Raw genomic sequence first — 22,133 nt, 5'->3', positions numbered from 1 at the left:
CTTTCTGAGTGGACTGCAGACTTCCAGAATGGCAGCTGATCTTCAAAGGAGACAAACATAACGTAATGAGCATAAGCAGGCGAGCGACCCACGACTGTTCGCTAACACGATTGGCGACCCATCACTGGCTACAGGAGCCACCGTTAAATATCCAGGGGGGAAGTATGCAGTGCGATTTAAAGGGGAACAACCACATAAAACTAGATGTAAGAAACTCAGATACTACAGCGAAGTTAAACAGAACAATCCTAAGGTAACGTATTCCACTCATGAGAGATAAATCTTACAGAATCCTCCTTCGACTTACTCTTAAGAATTACGCTTCATTGTAGCACCCCTACCATGTAGTATGAATGGAAGAGCTGGAGGATGATTGAAAAAGGAGCTGCGCATTTCGTCACAGGCTTCTTTGTTGAACACAAGAGCGTCACAGAGGTGCTCGTGTACCTCTAGTAGCAGGCGCTGCAGCGACGTGTTGTGTTGTACTTACTGTTACAATTCAGAGATCGTGCATCCAAAGAGGTTTCAAGCAATATATTACTTCCACCGAAATTTATTTCGCGAAATGAGCATGACGATAAAAATGAAAGCAATCTGAACCCTAATGAAGTCTTTACCGCCATTTCTTCTTTCCGTGCACCGTTTTTTACCGTAATAGGAAAGGATGAGGTTATAGCGGCGAGTCAAGACTTCCACCACATGTGGTTAGGTTGATTATAAAATATAAAGGTACGATTTTATAGGTCACAATTACAAAAGAACAGATATCGAAGTACTGCTGTCATCTTTGTAATACGTATAAGAATAATAACCATTGGTATGAGTTACTGAGCGCTTCCATTTCAGCAACTTTTGTTGGGTTTCTTGCCGTTATCGTACTTTAATCGAAATATCCTAGGGGTGAAATAGTGAAGAGGCACCTATCTCGGAGTCTTTATTTGTTTTATTTGGTTTCCGTGACAATTATAATTTTACCAGCTTCAATTTGTCTGTACATATCGAGGAAAAATGGACTGACTGTAACGTTTATAGGGCAAAAATTCAGTTAAAGACAAAACTTTAAAAAGTAAGTCTGTATCCCAGTATAGTGCTTTCTTGTAGAACTAACAGTAATAATAAATGATTGAGTATAATATGGGAAGATGCATTCCGTAAGTTTGATTCCTGGTTTAGAGCAAACGTAACTCATATAACTACAGCGTCTCCCTCAGTTCTCTTACTACGAATACTTCATAGTGTTCGTCTACGTATGCGCAGATATAGACATAAGATTCATCCATCAGACTTTTCAAAAATGTTTCATAGGATCTTATTACGCTAGTGTATTCTCCGACAAGCAGAATACCTCGAACACGAATATACGATAAACTTACGAAGATGTTTGTCAAAAACAATCAACGAAGAGTTTTCTGAAATACACTGCCGGCTATTAAAGCTACAACACCTTGAAGGCGTCATGCAACTGGCATCAAGTGTATGTGCGTCCTTTGACATACTAATTATTAGCAGTTTACAGCAACTGCACAAAGTAGTTTTGAGTAACGCCTCCTACATTCTGTATTCGAGAAAAGATAACATTCTCGGTTTCACATTGAATTGTAGCATATGAATGTTGGTTGTTGTCGGCCGATGTGGCCGAGTGGTTCTAGGCACTTCAGTCTGGAACCACGAAACGCTACGGTCGAAGGTTCGAATCCTGCCTCCGGCATGGATGTGTGTGCTGTCCTTAAGTTAGTTAGGTTTAAGTAGTTCTAAGTTCTAGGGGACTGATAACCTCCGATGTTAAGTCCCATAGTGTTCAGGGCCATTTGAGCCATTTTTGTTGGTTGTTGGTGAGAAGATGGTGTTATGCCTCGGGTAAGAATGAGAAACATCTGCCAGCACGTATCGCAGTTCATCGTTTCGCGATATTGCTGCTCACGTTGGTCGGGATTGTACAGCTGTCATTCTAAAGTGGAAGCGATGGGAATAAGATGGCCATATGATATCAACGCCCCAGGTGACTGGCGCCAAGTGGACTGACACTCGGCCGTGTAGGATCGTACATCCAGATGGCCTGGCTCGAGCCAGGAAACGGGCTTGTTTGCAGAAAGACGAGTACCGCTACGGACGATGCGAGTACATCTGACATGTGGAGCACCACGACTGGCAGCGCAGCAGAGAGGTGCGGGGAATAGCATCGTGGCGTCTTCTCAGACGACTTTCTTTTCTGCTTACAGCATCACGATGAACATGTACACCAATGGCGGGTCTGCGGAGGGCGAACATTCATTATCATCGTATAGGTCGAGCACATGGTGTGACGGAATTGGGTGCCACTGGGTACACAGAAAGATCACCTGTGCTTCCCATTGCCGCGAATGTGGACAGAGGGCCTTACATTTTTGATGTGTTACGACCGGTGGCTGCGTTTTACCTTCGAGGTCTCTGTGGCGTTAGCTTTCAAGAAGATGACCCGACACCGCTCGGTGCTCGTGCTGTCCTGACCGACCTCTGTGCAGACGGTGTTCGATTGTTACCTTGACCAGCATATTCTCCACATCTGTCACCAACTGAAATGCCTTGTCATGGATTGCCGACATCAGAGATATTGCTGTACCAACACTCGCCACCCACTACGATTGATGAACTCCGGCATACTGTTGAAGCAGCATGAAATGACGTACCCGTTTCTGTCATAGAAGCTAAGTTCGACTCGATGTCCATTCGGATTAGAGCTGTTACTGCTGAAAGTGATAGTCCTGCGTACTAAATTTTGCACTCTCTATACCCCAAATCACCTACAAATTTGATCATGTTATTGTTATACTTCACTGTCCAATCACACCTGTCAATAGCTTGAATGACCACCACCTTTTGCAGAGGCACCGCTGCGAGACATGCAGGAGAGAGTCAGTGAGGTTCTGGAAAGTACTGACAGGGATGTGGGGCCGTGCCGACTCCAGTGAGGTGCCCAGCTGCGCTAGGTTTCTCCGTCGAGGATCCACGGCGAGAACAGTCCGATCGAGGTAGTCCCACATATTTTGGACTGGGTTTACATCTGGAGAGTTTGGTGGCCAGGGGAGTAGGGTAATTTCAACCTGGCGTTCTTCGAACCACACACATACACTGCAAGACACATTGCATTGTCCTGCTAGTAGATGCCATCGTATCGAGGGAAAATAAACTGCATTTAGGGGGTGGACATGATGCCCAAGGATAGATATATACTTACGCTGATCCACTGTCATTCCAGAATGACGAAATTTCCTAGGGAATGCGACGAAAACATTCCCCAGATCGTAACGCTCCCTCTTCCTGCCTAGACCAGACTGACTATTGTTGCAGGGTGTTTGCTTTCAGACGTTTCACGTCGTACACGTCAACGGCCATCTGTTCGATGGAGCATAAAACGTCATTCATCTGAAAAGGTCACCTATCGCCACCCAGTGGACGTCCAGTTGCGGTACTGGCGTGCATATTCTAGCATTCGTCCCCAATGAACAGCAGTCAGCGTGGGTGCGCGAACCAGGCACCTGCTGCGGAGGCCCATACGCAGCAACATTTGCTGAACGGTACTTGAGCAGACTCTGTTGGTAGCCTCCTTGTTCATCTGGGCGGTACGATGATCGACAGTTGCGCTTCTATTCACCTGTACGCATCTCTGCAGCCGTCGTTCACCAGTGTCATCTATGGACCGTGGTGCACCATAGTTTCCTCTGCGCCGGTTTTGGATAGCACCAATTTTGCCACACACGGTGCATTTTAAACGCGGTGGCACTGCGAACAAATGGTTCAAATGGCTCTGAGCGCTATGGGACTTAACTTCTAAGGTCATCAGTCCCCTAGAACTTAGAACTACTTAAACCTAACTAACCTAAGGACATCACACACATCCTTGCCCGAGGCAGGATTCGAACCTGCGACCGTAGTGGTGGCGCGGTTCCCACTGCGAACAGTTTACAAACTTTGCCGTTTCGGTAATGCTTCCACCCGTTGCCCGAAAACCACTGATGCCAGAAAGATAATGATCGTGCCCTTCTGGACGCCACATAAATCGCCCAGTTTCCGTATTACGACAACGGCTGCACTGCTTTCTGCGTTACCCCGACACGCTTTACCCTCCACTACTAGTGCTGCCACTTGGCTTCTGTGAGTGATTATTGCACGTTGACGTCTAACATAGGCGCTGGTCACGTTAATGTGACTGGACCGTTTCGTAATTCCTCACATTTGTAATTTTAATGGCCAGCAGCATTTTAGTGAAAGACAATACAGTTCCTTGTAAACAGCCTGGCATCAAAGGTTCGATTCCCGATCAGTTCAGTATTCTTTCCAAATAGCTTGCCCTTGGTTCTCATATGCTTTTTAAGGAAAACCAGGACATTTTCAAAGTATTGCACAATATATCTTAGAGAGCTTTTTCAGTATTAGGACATGACTAAAATTTTCAGTCATATACACATACTACTCATTTATTCAAACAAAATAGAACAGAAATAAATTATTGAGCATATAACGTAGACTCCACAGAAACATTTCAAATTCTGGACTGAACTTGATGGGAATATTATGATACCATTATGTAGGAAAACAACAAATAGACGAATAGGTTTGAAATCTGCGTGGTCAGAAGAGTAAATAGTTACTGAAATACTTTTTACTTCTTTTAGATAATTTCTTAATTGTTCCATATCAAATGATGTAATTACATTCACAGTCATTAAATTAGTTTCAGTTTGAGAACATGAAAGCTTCTGGAGCAATATCTTTATAATTATATCAGACGTGCAATTCGACAATCTAAGACAATGGTTGCGCATCACAGTGTAATATTCAGACGTAGCTACTTGACTAGCAAGTCGTTTTTCCGTGTCTGTAACTGGCTTCACCAACATGCAGTTACCAATTTTAAACCTTGGCGATTTAATTGGAACAGAAATTTCATGTTTGTTTGCCTTCGCATGAGCTATAACGTTTGTTCCTCTTCCGTATCTAATTCTAAGTTTCGCGCCAACATTCTCACCCTCTCCGTTATGAACTAAATGTGTTGCAATAATTTACTGTTTACTTTGTACTTTTGTTTTCCAAGAATAGAAAATAATTCACCATGTACGGAACTCGAACCTTGACACTGCTTAATTTTTCGGGACTACGAAGCGTTATGTCAACATTCTTCAAATTCATACAATAATTAAATTAACGCAAGGTAACTTCGACCATTGTTCTGAAAGAGGGCATCCTGTACAGTCGGCTGATTAGTTTAAATATGAAAATGGAAACGTACGCTTCGTAACACGAAAATGGGAACATTTCGCTGTTCCCAAATAGTATGTGGCGAGAGCGGGGCAATTTGTTAAAACAAGGGTCCGCCCCGGAAAGTTGTGAGTGGTAATTGTCCTGAGCGAGAAGAGAAAGTGTCATTTGACGAGCGGTGCGCGGGCAGTTAGCAAGGAGCGCCGCAGGTGCAGGTCACGTGGCCGCCTCGAGGTCGCCCCACAGGGACAGCTGCGCCTGCCCGCAAGGTCCTCGTTTTACAAGTGGGCGAAAAACTCATTTCGAAATCAGTCAACGCGAAACGCCACACAACACAATACGCTTCGATGACCAAATTCCCCACCGTTGTTCCGTAGGATGAAAATTACCCGCTTGCAACAGCGTCTCACGTGACGTTTTAAACGACTAGAATCAAAGCTCCCTACAAATTAATTTATTCCTAACAATGTGTCGACAATTGTAGATCCTCTGCCAGAATGCAGGGATGCAATCTATCAGCGAAAAGACAGAAATTTATCGATATTTTCTTGCGAATATTGCGTGAATCATTCGTACGATTAATCGAGATGTTGTGGAACGAGTTATTTTACGTTCACATTACACATTCATATGTAAATATGGTTCCATACTGGCCATTTGCTGGTGTGTTTTTTAATTTGTTACTTATTTTATTTTTTCAATACAGATATGAATTGTTAATTCCTGCTTACAACCTTTAACACAGTACAAAGAAATAGTTCTTCTACGGAATAGAAGGTTTTGTCAAATTTACCTTAGCTATCTGCTAGACAAATTATGTCAGTAGGTAGTAAGTCATCAAAAATTTTGGTGGCAGTATGGTCCTAAGGACAATGTTGATGCGGAATAATCACTGTCTTTTTTCTTCTGGCATTCTAATGATGTACATAATTTTTTCAATTGTAGTGGGTTATTTGCAACAAACTTCAGGCGGGAATCAATATAATGCAAACCAGTAGACTAAATACCCAATCCCTTTGTGGTGGTAAGCTACTATGGGACCAAACTGCTCAGGTCATCGGTCCCTAGCGTTACACGCTACTTAATCTAACTTAACTAATTTAAGCTAAGGATAACACACACACACACACATGCCCGAGGGAGGACTCGAACCTCTGACGGGGAGAGCCGCACGAACCGCGGCAAGACGCCTAAGACCGCGCGGCTACCCCACGCGGCCCCAGTTCCTTAAACAGAAGTATACAAGATGATCCTGGGTGAGCACTACGTATTATTCCTACAACACGTTCCTCAGCAATTCTTTAAGACGAGTTGCCCCTTCACAGCGTGGATTACAGAGAATTTGCTGTTTTGCTTCCATCATCTGAAGCCACCTTCATTCCTCACTGAGCATTCCAAATACTATTAGATGTTGCTGCTTCCTTTCTGTATTTTACCGCTTGAGTGGGATGGTTTTCGTCTGCAGAGCGAGTGAACGCTGTTGCTGTTTTCTTTTTCTCAGCATTAAACTAATCTATCGCTACATTTTATTTATTACACTGCTTGTTACGAAACAATCCTTTTTCCTAAAATATTAGGCCGGAAATTTTACTGGTCATCACATGATATTACAACATTTTGTGAGCCATTAAAACCAAATCATTTCCATGCCTGCGTCTGCCATTACTTAACGGTGTTGGTTCAAATAGAAAAACACATCAAAACATAGAAAAAACGATACATGGGTTCCAAAAATTGCCATCGTATAGATGAAAGTAATCATTGTGCAACAGTTCACTTGAAATTGCCGTTAACAATGATACAATCAAACGGAGCAGCTTCATGAATATGCGACTGACTCGATAAAAATTTGAGTAACCGTATGCAATACGTCATACTGGACGGCGATTTTTCAATAGAAACGAACGTAACATACTACGTGTCCCAAGAAATCACAATTTAAATCTCTAACATTCTCAATACATATAAAATATTTGTCAGATAAGGTCGACAAGACTATCAGAATCAGGGTGTATACGACCCGGGACAACAGGGAGATCCGGGAAAAACCCGGGAATTTTTTCATCCGGGAGAAAACCGGGAAAAAGCCGGGAATTTTTTAGAATTCCGGGAATTTTTCATTGTTTTAGTTTTCAGTTAAATTTTTGTCATTTTGACTGGTAAGAATCGATACTCTAACAAAGGATATTAGTGTATGCCGCTACTGCAGAATAATACTTCAACAATAAAACATAAACGAGAGAAAAAACGAAAATAACTTAAATTGCAAAGGAAATGCGCCATATACAAATACACACAGACTCATGCAAGCGTCTCCCAACAGCAACATGTGTCAAAGGCTTTAGGAAGACTACGCGATGCTCCATAACAACAAATTGCCTCCGATGAGCGTGAAGTCACAACTGTTTACATTTGATTCATTTTGGCAGTTACGAGCGGGCTCGTGCGTATGCGCAGGTGAGTCGCGTTTGAGTAGTAGATTCTCTCGCTTCTGGCTACAGGAATGTGGCTGTTGGCTGTGCAAGCAGTCGCAGCAAGCAGCTAGATGCTACCGGGAAAAGGGGGCGCCAAATTCATGTTCTTGAGGAAAAAATCTTGTTTCACAAAGCGCGTAGCGTCCAGAGCACGTTTGTCTATTCATATGATTTCGAAACGCTTCCCTGTTGGTTTTTGAACATTTTGGAACACATTTTAAGTTGATTTCTGAATGAATCATAAGTTGATTTTTAATGCTTGCATAGTGTATGTGATGTCTCTGTCAGGAGAATCCTCGACGCATCTTGAAATAAACTTTCCGCAGACAAAAGAGGACGGGGCTATACGAGCTGAGCGGAGTAAAGCCCAACGGATGAATGAGAATCGCTGTCTGATTATGTGGTTGATTGGGTTTTCGAATGATCAGCATTGAATCAATGGATTTCGCCAGTAATTATAACAGACTACCAAAATGGAAATAAACGACTGGCAGGAATAACAGGTGAGAAAGATTACGTATTATCTTCTCGGTGTATCCAAGAAGATGAAATTTTGACAGAAAATTTTTGCTCAGATCGCTACACTAGTAAGGACCAGTTGTACAGTCCCCGGCTAGCAGCCGCTTAAGTTATATTCTGGAAGTAACGCGGAAAACGTGTTGTACGAACACGTAATAACGCCTAACCGGAAAATAATCGCGGTATAACTAAACCTGTGATTCTGGCGGGGTTAGTAAAGTTAATCGGCGAACAAATTTTGACAATGGCAGGAATAGCTACAAAATCGGTGATGACAAGATTGTTTGTTAGAACGAGGAAGGAGAAGAAACGGGGAAACGGGGACGTCACACAAATTATGGAAGAATAAAACTACTCCAAATTTATATAAAAATTTCGTAATACCACTTTTCGATCTCATGCTTGAGAAACTGGTGCGTATGAACGAAATGTGAAACTATTTCCTAACATAAAGCTTTTTGCTTGTAGTAGGCCTAATAGGCATTTGATATTGGTACTTCGTGAATTATATTCCGTCGTGTTATGAAAATGACCATTTGTGCCAAAACAGTTTCGATTATTTGGTGTGTTTCACAAAATTGCTGCAATATTAGAAAGGCCTATTTTGTTTTATCTAGAAGACAGTCACAGAATAGACGTAATCAGATCGAGAAACCACACCAGTCTTCGTTATTATTTGTGTTAACACCTTTTCAGTATTAAATAACGACATTTCGATTTTTCATTTAGCAAAACGTTTGACGAACTTTGATGAGGTAATAGATTCTTTCGCAGGAAGGAAAGCACGCCATGTAAAGTTGTAGCAAGATTAGAGAGAAAAAAATGCTAGGAGCTAAGGATTGAAGAAATGTGTACTTTCTTGCTTGTCTCTTGTCTTTATTGGTTTTATGTATCCTATATTTAATTTTATGTCACACAAAACAGCAAGTTTTTAGCTAATAGGCAATAAAGAGTGCAAATTTTCTGAAGAGTTCGTGTTCTCCCGATTACAAATAATCCCATCTGCTACTAATCGCGAGATATTTTTTAAGAGGGGCAGGCTGTCAACCCAGCCGACTGGGAGCAGGAGAGGCACCACAGGGCATTTCAATTTCCACTGTCCTGAAAATAGTTTGATGGCATACATTACAAAATATACACGTTTCAATTCCACAGAGCGAAATACAGTGACGTGTGATAGAAGAATGCTTTATGAATAGGCGTGGCACTGCACGTTGGCACACTTCAGACCAAACAATATGTCTTACATTTCCTCGAACACATATATCCTCTGATGTCTTATTTCTTTTATGACATAATGTATTATCTTTCAATGTTTTACACGTATGTACATACACGCTTCCTACGTCATGATAGCAAGCGCGGTGTCGCCTGTTATCTGCGCTCTCTGGTAACTGCCGAAACGAAACTATTTCTAATAGGTCACGGGAAAACACTGCGAATGGTGGTTTGAAAAGCGTTACTTTCAAAGTAAGTATCCTTTTACGTAAGTTGAACTATGTGCGAGAATGTACCATGAATATCTTAATTCACAGAGCGTTTGACTCTCATTTAAAAATCAACTCTTTGATGACGAGCCATTTAGAAGAATTTCAAACCCTTAAGATCAGACATTTATGTCATTATTAAAAATTTTACTGGCACATTTGTGTGATATATCTTAAAGTGTAACACGCGCGAGAAATATCAACATTATATGCGAAAGCTCAGCTTCTCTTGCAGCTTATTAACCTTAGAGACCAATATTATATGTGAAAGCTTTGCTTTTCTTGTAGTAAGACTATGTATATTAATATAACTATTAACTTTTCCTGTTTGTGTGTTCGTGCTACTTAACAGTGATGTTGCTGTTGGCTGACTACATCACCTGTCCTATGCTCTGAATATCAGCTGTCATCGGCTGGCGAGATCACGTGACATAAGCTATAACTGGCTTACAAAAGCGCTTCGCAATCTGGAATTCAATGATTCGGAAAGTAACATGCGGTGTTTGGTGGAATTCCAATGTATGCTTTCGTAATACAAAAATACGCAGCGTGCATGTTGCTGCACATCAAATATATTTCCAAAACGTGTCTTGTTTCCCTGAGTTTCGTTTTCTAAAGTGCCGGGAAATTCTACGCCCGTGTGTAAAACCATAACCATTCAAAGGATTGATAAGGGAAAATATACTGTCACTTAACACGGAAAAAGCGTGTTTTCATCCGGGAGAAAGTGTATTTTTAACCGGGAAATCCGGGAAAAATCCGGGATTTTTTTTTCCTTGTCCGCGTATACACCCTGAGAATGTTTGCTGACCATGCTGTTGTCCGTAGGAAAGTATCTTCGTTAGAGAAAATGTTCGCTCGATGTAATAATCGGCAGCTCTCTTTAAATTCAAGGTAAGGCCGACGCGAAAGAGAAAGAGCCAGATGGTGCCCTATAGCATGATTAACGGGGAACATTTTGAGAATGTCACATCGTTCAAGCACTTGAGAGTTACCCACTGCTGGAAAAAAATGCAACATCCTCAAGTACTGTGTTCAGGGGCACCAAGGTGTATTATATGCCTACTGAGGGGCTATATTATAGTGTTAAGTGTTTCATTGGCCGCTGTCATCGGCGATCACACTGTAGCCGGTAACTGTACTCAGTTTAGTGGTGAACAGTATTTGCAACAGTCATTTTGGGATACAACTCTGCCACACTGACGAGTATGTGCTCCTACATTAGCTTCAGCCATTTGAACAGGCTCGCATAGTGGGATGCAGGAAGCTGGATGGACGTGTCGACGGACTGCTGCATATGTTGGCCACAATGTGTCGCGGTGTGTCGTTGTTTCAGCAGTGGTCTGTGAAATAGTACCACACCTGTAGATCAGTTTCTGGGCGTCGTCGTAGTACAGACATACGTCAACATCGATGCATTGTGCGAGCAGCGGTGGCCGACCGGTCATCATCCAGGGACCAAATCCGGGCACATGCTGCACCTGATATGCCATCAGGGACCACTGAGAACCATCTGCCTACAGTATAATTTAAATCACGTGTGTCTCTGGTCAGGCTACCACTGACACCAGGACACCTCCAAGAATGAATCCTGTGGTGTCGTGAAGGTGTCAACTGTAATGCGTAATGTGTAATGTCACTCTAGGACGGAGATAACGGCCTGTGCAGTGTAGCGGACACTGGCTTCTTTACCCTGCAGATGTACCAGGTGTGAACTCAAGTTGTAACTGATTGGCCAGCACACCACGAAGCCTGAGATGGGACCTTTGTGACGCGAGCGAATGAATTCTGAATATGCAGCTCACCACTTCTACGCCATGCACGTGTACGTCCATCAATCGCTTACAGATAGAACCTATTCTCATCACTGGAGACAACAGCCATTTTGTCGACAGGAAAGTGATGCTCTTTTTCAGCAAGACAGTGCACATCCACATACGGCTGCTGCAACGCAACGTGCTCTTAATGGTGTACAGAACTGCCCTGGCCAGCAAGATCACCAGATATCTCTCCAACTAAACACGTATTAGTGTCAGTGGTATTGAGAAACAGCTGAAATCGTTAAAATTGAACAAAACTCCCGGGCCCGATGGAACCCTGTCAGATTCTACACTGAATTTGCAGCTGAATTAGCCCCCACTTCTAACTATAATCTGTCGTAGATCCCTCAAACAAAAAACCGAGCTCAGTTCTTGGAAAAAGGCACAGGTCACACCCGACTACAAGAAGGATACCAGAAGTGATACACAAAACTACCGTCCAATATCCTTGATATCGTTTTGTTGTAGAATCTTAGAACATATGCTGAGTTCAAACATAATGAGATATGTTGAACAGAATGACCTCCTCAATGCCAACCAGCATGGATTCAGAAAACATCGATCATGTGAAACCCAACTCGCACTTATCTCACATGACACAAAGAAAGCTTTAGATCGCGGCAGTCAGATAGATGAAGTATTTCTTGATTTCCGAAAACATCTGACTCAGTACCACACCTAAGCTTATTGTCAAAAGTACGATTATATGGGGGAATCAAGTGAAATTTGTTACTTGATTGAGGACTTCTTCGTAGGGAGGACACAGCATGTTATCTTGGATGGAGAGTCTGGGTCAGATGTAGAAGTAACTTCGGGTGTGCCCTAGGGAAGTTTGTTGGGACCCTTGCTGTTCGCCGGCCAGAGTGGCGGTTCTAGGCGCTTCAGTCTGGAACCGCGCGACCGCTACGGTCGCAGGTTCGAATCATGCCTCGGGCATGGATGTGTGTGATGTCCTTAGGTTAGTTAGGTTTAAGTAGTTCTAAGTTGTAGGGGACTGATGACCTCAGAAGTTAAGTCCCATAGTGCTCAGAGCCATGTGTGAACCTTGCTGTTCATGTTGTATATTAATGACCTTGCAGACAATATTAATAGTAAAATCAGGCTCTTTGCAGATGATACAGTTATCTATAATGAAGTACTACCTGAAAAAAGCTGCATAAAAATTATCAGTCAGATCTTGAAAAGATCTCAAAGTGCTGCAGAGATTGGCAACATGCTTTCAGTGTTCAGAAACGTAAAATTTTGCTCTTCACAAAACGAAAAAACGTAGTATCCTACGACAATAATATTAGTGAGTCACTATTGGAATCGGCCAACTCATACAAATACCTGGGTCTAACGCTTTGTAGGGATATGAAATGGAATGATCACAATAGTTCAGTCGTGAGTAAAGCAGGTGATAGACTTCGTTTTATTGGTAGAATACTGGGGAAGTGCACTCAATCTACAAAGGAGATTGCTTACATATCACGTGTGCAACCAGTTCTACAATACTGCGCGAGTGTGTGGGAGGCGTACCAAATGGAACTAACAACGGATACTGAATGTATACACGGAAGGGCAGCACCGGTTTGTTTAATCCATGGGAGACTGCACATAGGTACTGAAGGGACTGAACTAGGAACCTCTTGAAGACAGACGTAAACTACCCCAAGAAAGTCTATTAACGAACTTTCAACAACCGGCTTCAAATGATTACCCTAGGAATACACTACAACCCCCTACGTGTCGCTTACACAGGAATCGTGAGGATAAGAGTAGAATAATTACTTCACGCACAGAAGCATTTAAACAATCATTCCTCCTGCGCTCCGTAAGTAAATGGAACGGGAAGAAACCCTAATAACTGGTGCAATGGTTCGTACCCTTCGCCATGCACCTCACGGTGGTTTGCAGAGTGTAGATGTACTTGTAGATGTATGGGACATGATGCGGGAACTTACACGTTGTCCAGAGACTGCAAGAACCATTGCCGAATCGCAACAAAGGGAGCAATTGCTTGAGACAATCTGTCGCAGGATGTCATTCGATACGTTTATGATGGTTTGCATGCGAGGATACACGTCTGCGTTGCCGGCAGGGAGAGGTACACTGTGTATTGATGGAACTGTTTAGACAGCCTTTAGTGTGACGTGTGTCACATTTGGTCTGAATTTGTTATCATGCACTCCTAAAACGATGAACTACCTCTCACATCGCGTGTCAGTAAAATGACATTGCATATGAAGATAGTAACTGTTCTCGAAAGAACAGATACCATTGATGACCGTGCAGCTTCTCTAGAATAAATGATAATTAATAGTAACCCTCAGCTGTCGACAGGTGTTGTTGATATACCTCGATGGGGACAGTGAAAATGTGTATCCCGACCGGGATTCGAACCCGGGATCTCCTGCTTACATGGCAGACGCTCTATCCGTCTGAGCCACCGAGGACACAGATGAATAGCGCGACTGCAGGGACTGCGCGACTGCGCACAGATTGCCCGAACTCTTACGGGAATCATCACCTTAGTGTCCGGGAGTAATGAGTGGATGAGCGAATATCTATTAGGTACATTACATACGTAGATTGTGGACAGTTGGTAATGTGGGTCTCGCGGGAAGCGTGCAAGGGATAAGTCCCTGCAGCCGCGCTATTCATCTGTGTCCTCGGTGGCTCAGATGGATAGAGCATGTGCCATGCAAGCACGAAATCCCGGGTTCGAGTCCCGCTCGGGGCACACATTTTCAGCTCTCCCCATAGAGGTATATCAACAACATCTGTCGGCAGCTGAGGGTTTCAATTAATTATCATTTAACATGACATTGTTCTTCAGGGCATTGCAGTTTCTGCCGGCAGTGTATTATGAAACGATATGAAGGCATGGTAAATCAGTAGCAGAATAGGTAAATGGAAGACTTACGTTTGTTGCAAGGGCTCTGGGAATGCAAGTGTATCTGTAAAGGCGCTAATGAGACAGTTCCCGGAGTGCTGTTCTTATGTTTTGAGTCCTTGTCAAATAAGCACAAATGCGCCCACAGCGAACGAATTCAGAGGCGCGCTTCTACGATCGTAAGGGACCGGTACAGCCCATATAAAAGTTTGACAGAGATGCTCTGGGATCTTGAAGGATTGAAAGATAGGCAGTATTGTGAATGTAAACTTCCCCACGCGTAGTGATGACGAAATCTCGGGTTTCCATCCGGGTGCCTGCGTTGAAATTCCGAGACGTTAATATGAATCTCATCTTCTGATGGTGATGAGATTGACACTCACAGAAACGTCGTCGAATTTCAGAGCACCCACATTGATAGAAGGCCGAAAAGAGCTCGTCAAAGTCCATATCGTTTTTTTGTAAACCGTTTTGAGTAGGATTTGAGAACTAGTAGTCAAGGAAGACTGCTTCCACCATCGCGTATTTCGAGTATGAGAGTTACAGACGCTTGAGTCATTCGCGTTTCGTTACTTAATAGACGAATGGAATGGGACAAATAAAAATCACTAATATTGGTGAGAAGTATCTATTACCGTGCGGGGAAGCCGCGTGTTTTAAGGCGCTTTGCCACGGTTCGCGCGGCTTCCGCCGTCGGAGGTTAGAGTCCTCCCTCGGGAATTGGTGTGTGTGCTGTCCTTAGCGTAAGTTTGTTTGCGTTAGATTAACTAGTGTGTAAGCCTAGGGACCGATGACCTCAGCTGCTTGGTCCCATAGGAATTTACCACAAATTTCCAAATTTCAGAACAAACTTTTGGCTGGTTGCTGTATTTCCTACTGTATAATGTATTTTTCTATCAATTAAACTGTCTTTTCATGTTAACAGTCGATGGTAATTGATGATTCAGAGGGCTAATATTTCGTAGTAACGCTATTAATGTTTCCTTCCGGCATATGCAACGAAAGCGAACGTGATTTAAAATTTCCTCTCCAGTCCAGTCCCACAGAGAAGTTGAAGTTATGTTAATGCGAAGGAGGTGTTATTTGTATCGACCGTGGTTAAAAATTGTATGGTATACAACAACTAAGAATTCGTATTCGCAGCTGAACTCACGGTATCAAGGTTAGGTTGGTATAGCTGGTATAATCACTAGTGTCTTCCCCTTGTTACCTGCGAGCCTCTCCGCTCTTTGTCCCAATCTTTTCTGACGAGTTGCTTTGTCTAGCGGATAAAGTCTCCCAATGGCATTTTGCCATCGCAAACAGCTTTCTTCACAAGAGTGTCAGCTTTTTTATAGTTTCGTTTGTTGATATGGCCTCTTATACTACAAATCGCGAAATGGTGTCTCTTTATAGACAACCGACATTTATAAGTCACTATCTAGCACACATCGGGTAATTTGAATGTCTCTTCAGGTTTTTAAACAATGTTAATACAGACTTGTCCGTTAATAAATGGTCGGCAGCAAGCTCTGCAGTCACGATAGTAGTGTCATTATTCAGTTTGGATTTGGCTTTTGATGTCGTATTGGGTCTCAGAAAGCACATATTATGCCATCCGCGTTTTCTGACTCATATATACTCTAACTTGCAGATACTCTGTCAGCTTTTCACTGACATAAGCTCTTTTTCATGCCTTTTGTAGTAAACAATAGGCTCACTATTACGTCTCAAAGCGGGGAGATCCGCGCAAATCGTGGCAAGGCACCTCAGTTTTTTTAAAATTATTATTATTTTATTGTACCATTACTAGTTTCGGACCTGAGCACATCGTCAGGTGGTAGCGTCGACTTCTTTGCAAGTTTTGCATTTGTGTCTTCATGAAAAGCCATTTTGTATTATAAGGCAGAAGTTTGATTTTTTTTCTGTCTTACAATATTTAAAGGAGGGCTCTTGATGAAGACACAAACGCAAAACTTGCGAAGAAGTCAACGCTACCATCTGATGATAGGCTCAGGCCCAAAACTAGTAATGGTACAATAAAATAATTTAAAAAACGTTTGGATGGTTGCAGTATTTCCTGCAGTGTAAGTTATGAAAATAGCTGCGGTGTTCGCTAACCAAAACGGATAAAATAAGAACAATACTGAATATACCTTCTCATTGGAAGCAAAAGTAACAATACAAATAACATTTTTTAAATACAGTGTAATCAGATTACCTGCTTCTAAGTACTAGTTATTCAGCTACTGTAATTGTGCCTCCCATTTTTTATGTTTTGGGTATTACACGCTTGCGCTGCAGGAAGGGCCGCACACGTGTACGCAGGGTGTGCGATGCGGGGGCCTTGACACTATTCGGGTTACGTGGGCCATCGCTTCTCCAGCGAGCTTACACTTTATTGCTGATGCAACTCCGCTGTCAGTCAATATGCTAATGGATGGCTCACCATTCTTACAATCTGTACCTGTCACGGCGCGCACGTCAAAGCCTCTTCATACGTATTCATCCCGCCTGCGGCATTAGCACACCTGAAACCAATTCTCGGCCGAGCTCATCTGCCAGTCTCTTAAACACAAATGGTATTCGCAGCAGGAATACCGACAAATTTGACATATTTCATTGCATAATTGCGATGAAAGTCTCTAAGCATTCTGGTCAAAATTATACGATGGTAGCTGATCCTAAAGTGAGTACTTTGAGATTACGAACTACGGGTAAGAAATTAATATTTTACATGAATAGTATTACCCAAAAATAACCAACTGATATAAATATCGAATATCTGATCACTAAGCCAAGTATTGCGCCATCGCACAGTTACAGTATGCCGATTAACTGCACAACAATGAAGTTTTCAAAGAAGCCTCCTAGTATATCCAGGTTAGCGAGTAACACATCTCACGCTTCCTTAAAGGTTGGCTAACAGCACATTAATGTCGTGAATTCGTAATTTCTTAATACATACTGTCCCAAACATGTAAGGTTAAAATAATACAGATGTAGACCACCCATAACTGAATAAAAAATGGTTCAAATGGCTCTGAGCACTATGGGACTTAACTTCTAATGTCATCAGTCCCCTAGAACTTAGAACTACTTAAACCTGACTAACCTAAGGACATCACACACATCCATGCCCGAGGCAGGATTCGAACCTGCGACCGTAGCGGTCGCGCGGTTCCAGACTGTAGCGCCTAGAATCGCGGCCGGCCAGAACTGAATATTTTAGGCTAAAGAACTAATGCTTGGACACGTGCCCCGTCTATGCAACTACATGAAATGCTGCTTACTTTGTGCATTAAGCGTTTCGCTTCTTTTTCTTTACGAAGAATGTTCAGTCGCCAGTAACACATATTTGTTTCTTGGATACAGGGTGTCTGTATTACCTTTCGACAACTAAATATCTCGAAACCGACGCAACGTACGGAAAAAATGTTCTAGGTGAAAAATTAATATAATTAAAATGGACATCTGCCTGTGCTACAACTGGCGACCTACTAACCTCACCTCCTGCGTGGGCGGGGTCAGCTTTGTATTTTCAAATGGGAACACGCTATTTTATATTGCATATTCGGATTCTAGGCCATAAAATACGCACGGTTTACTCAAACTATTGTTTTCCATTCGTGGTAGACGGCGCTATAATCGACAAATATCAAGTGTGCCTGTTTTTGCAATTAAGAACTGGCGCATGTTAGTCTACATTTCATTTACGATGTAAATGTAAACCTTTGTATTCCAACGGTTGATATTTATGTCCATAATTTACTTTATTGTTACAAAAATTGTTGGGCAAGGCAATATGATTAGCCTTGTCAATGTCTGGTTAGAAACTACGTTTAGCGTGATCCAGGAACAACGACTTGGATGTAATAGTTTTGTGTTCCAATCGGGATGCCTGATTTCGGTGAGTGTCCTTGCTCCTCACCATTGTGGTGCTTGATTTCGGTGAGTATCCATGGCAGGTGCGCCTGTCTCTATCACTTCATGGACATTTTACCTTATTACAGTGGTTGTGGTTTGTGTTTCGTTGGTAGACTCTAGCAGCCTGCTTGAGAGTTACGGCGGTTGGATGGGAGCACAAAAATCAGGCACCCTGACGGCGGGGTTCGAGGGCGGCCACCGAAATCAAGCATCTGGAGACGCGCCATAATAAACTCCGCAGGGAACAGAAAACTACGTTACCATACAAGTAGCTTAATTGTCAGACATGACAATGTCTAGCCATATTATCTGTACTGTACAATCACACACGACTCAAGTAACGTTGGAACATCAGTATCGACCGTTAGAGCAGAAAGGTTTACATTTACATCGTAAATGAAACACAAAATGAAATGCATCGGTTCTTAATTGCAAAGACAGGCACACTTGATATTTGTCGATTACAGCGCTGCCTACCGCGAATGGAATGGTTTCACTAAACCGCACGTATTTTTTGTCATGGAACCCGAATACGCAATAAAAATGGGGGTGGTTAGGAGCTGGCGAGCTGAAGCACAGACAGATGTCCCCTTTATTACTATTAAGTTTTCACCTAGGATATTGTTTCGTACGTTGCGTCGTTTTGGAGATATTTAGTTTCCTCAGGTTACAACAAACATCATGTATAATAATTGTCTTATATAATGATTCTACATATGTTACTATGCTACATTTTTTGTTATTCTCTCGTGGTTAAGTCAGGAACAACTCTTAGGAGCGTGAGTTTCGTAAGGTTAAATCCGTATTTGGTTCTGCTTGCTGTATTTTGATCTTATTAGTTCATATTTGTCGTCCTGGAGTTGTACTTGGTTGGCGTACAGATACCAGGATGCCTGGTTTCGATCACATTTCAGTATTAAACAGTTCTGTTTCACTGTATATAGGAGGAGGGTGTTTTTTGATTATAATGTTGCCAACTGCCGCTGTGTTTTTCGTTCGTTTCTTTTTTGGTAGTGTCTGTATGCAATTTTGTTTGATTGTTATTTGTTGTGTGTCAGTGTGTTATTGTGGGTGCTGGGGCCTGCTCCGAAGAGGAAATCGGTTTTTTTTGCACTTCTGTGGTGGGAGATTAAGTTATTACTTAACTCGGTTACGTCCTACATTTCTGTTTGCTATTGTTTTAGTGTCTAACATGATCAGGGAGTTGTTACTTATATTCATTATGTCGTTTACTACGTTCTTGTTCATTGCAGTGGCTCCTGTATGTAAACGTTTTTCTGTAGTGTTAGGAGTTTTCTGTTGTAATTGTTCGTTCTAATAATTTTCATACCATGTTCTGCGTTAGAGCGTACATGCCAAGGCTTTATTAGATGTTCAGCAAACGTAGAAAGACTATTTTCATACTTCCATCATCTTATGTGTACTTCGTATCTAGTTTTGATATTTCTGCTTGTTGTCCCCGGATACAACGATTTGCAGTCTTGGTATTCTAAGCGGTATGTACCAGCTCCTTTCTTTTTCCACTGTGTACAAACTGTAGGGATTGATCGATGAGGCTATACGGAACAAAAAAGGTCTAATGAACTTATTTCCTGAAATGCATGGTTTCCATGCTAGAGACCATTTATTCAATCATACTTTGTCTAATACGCGCTTTACCATGCAGCAACTGTTATAGTATGCATGGTTTCCTCCCAGAGGGTGGTACTGTTCCTCATACGTCATGCCCCAGCGACCTCTCCTGCCATAGTAATTGGTAATTTTGTGTCCGATCCACTTATCTTGCTTACTCACCTCGTAGTTCATGTGATACAGCATTGTACACAATGGTTCCGTATTCGAATCGAGGACTTGCCGACAGCGTGTTTACTTACGGAAACGTAAACAGCAATTGGCGGCGGGCAGCAAGGTTGTATCAGGAGTCCTATCCCCGCTGACAACAACCACAGCATTCAATGTCTGCAACAGTTTTTCGCTGTTTGTCCGAGGCATGTTCCAGGAAGCAGGAAATCTTGAAGGGCTTACCCGAAATGATGGGACACCAGGCTTGGAGGAAAATGTGATTAACACTGTGGAAGGCGACCGACGTGTCAGGACCAGGCAGTTGGCCCGCCAGTACAGGGTAAGCCCGACGACCGAGTGGAACATTCTCCATGACAATTGTTACTACCCTTACCACGTACAGCGTGTGCAGGGCTTACTAGCGACAGACATTCCACATCGGGAGCAGTTTTTTCACTGGTTTCCCCAACAGGCATTCCCCAACGATTCGGGGATTTGTGTCAGCCATCCTATTCACAAACGAGGCAATCTTTACGCAGAGTGATACCTTCAACTTTCCTAGCAGTTATCTGTGGGACAGTACGCACAATCCCCTTGGTATGGTGACAGCGATTCATCAACATCGGTGCAGCCGCAATGTGTGGGCTGGGATAATTGGCGACCTATTTTGGGACCAGTCTTCCTTCCACGCCGCCTAACAGGCCGGAACTATCGACGTTTCTTGCTGGTGGCTTTGTGTCCACTGATGGAAGAAATGCCACTGATGTTTTGAAGGGTTATGTGGCTGCTACATGATGGTGCTCCAGCCCATTTCGCCGTTAACGGCGGGACGCATATCAATCGGGTCTTCCCTTGTCGATGGGTAAGACGAGGGGGTACAGCTGCGTGGTCTCCTCGTTCACCGGATCTCAACCCGTGCGGGTTCTGGTTATGGGGGCATCTCGAAAGTATCGTGTATTCACAGCCCATTCCAGATGTGAAGACACTGGACAGTTCATTAGAGCTTATTTGTTCCTTATCCTCTCATCGATCAATCCCTAGAGTTTGTACAAAGTGGGAAAATCACCTTGTATAACGCAGTTATTATGTACATAAAACAAACATAAATTACAGGCTACTAAAGATGTTTCATAAATACAAAGAAGTGAAATGCAAATGGCACAAAACAAACAGCCTTTCACTTAGTTGCATAGACGGACCACATGTCGAAGAATGCGGAAGAAACTAACGAACGACGTAAAATACAAAAAATGAGGAAAGAGCTAATTAAATACTCAACTTTTTATTGATGTAAGCAACTTAAACCTTGTAGCAACGACGATGGATAGCAACCGCTCTAAGTGACTTGCAATCCTTTGTGGAGGACCTCGGCCTGCTCTCAGTAGCGTAAGGGTCGCGACAATACCGAGCGAGGTTGAAAAGTGGTTAGCACACTGAACTCGCATTCGGGAGGACAAAAGTACAGATTTTACATTTAGATTTTCCGTGATTTGCCTAAACCGCTTGATCCAAACGTTGGTACGGTTCCTTTGAAAGGGCACGGCCGATTTGGTACATCGTCATTAACCAATCCGAGCTTGTGCTCCATCATTAACAATCTCTTAGTTCAGTGGACGTTGAACTCTAATCCTCCCCTTCCTTCCTCAGTTCTCGCTTTGGTCATAATATTAATTAAGTGTTCGCTATGGAAACAAGAAAAGAACGAATGGAGAACTTCTCGGTCCTCTGAGGCGTAACACTTTTTGCGTGATAGAACATGCATACGACTCGGGAATATGACAAACAAATCAGGCCACACTAACTCAAAAGCGTACTTTACAACTAAGCTATTAGTATACTACCACGAGGAAAAATCTGCTGTACAATGTGCCTAAAACAAAAGAATGCCATCGAGGTGTGCGGCTTCGTACTGGTAGCCCTTTCACGTTAAGACGCTGTCGTGGTGGCCGAGCGGTTCTAGGCGCTTCAGTCTGGAACCACGTGACCGCTACGGTCGCAGGTTTGAACCCTGCCTCGGACATGGATGTGTATGATA

General features: G+C 42.8%; 1 protein-coding gene and 1 non-coding gene across 2 annotated transcripts in view; one reads left to right on the top strand and one right to left on the bottom strand.

Annotated features, from left to right (window-relative positions):
• Positions 1 to 22,133, top strand: part of LOC124722245 (zinc finger protein rotund-like) — a 506,603-nt gene that overhangs the window by 30,162 nt on the left and 454,308 nt on the right. The window lies entirely within an intron of this gene.
• On the bottom strand, positions 13,897 to 13,971 carry Trnat-ugu. The gene has a single exon. It is a non-coding gene; the product is annotated as a tRNA-Thr (tRNA).

Source organism: Schistocerca piceifrons, chromosome X, assembly GCF_021461385.2.
Source record: "Schistocerca piceifrons isolate TAMUIC-IGC-003096 chromosome X, iqSchPice1.1, whole genome shotgun sequence".
Classification (NCBI taxonomy): Eukaryota; Metazoa; Arthropoda; class Insecta; order Orthoptera; family Acrididae; genus Schistocerca; species Schistocerca piceifrons.
The sequence above is the reverse complement of the archived record's forward strand: the minus strand, read 5'-3'. Positions and strand labels throughout refer to the sequence as shown.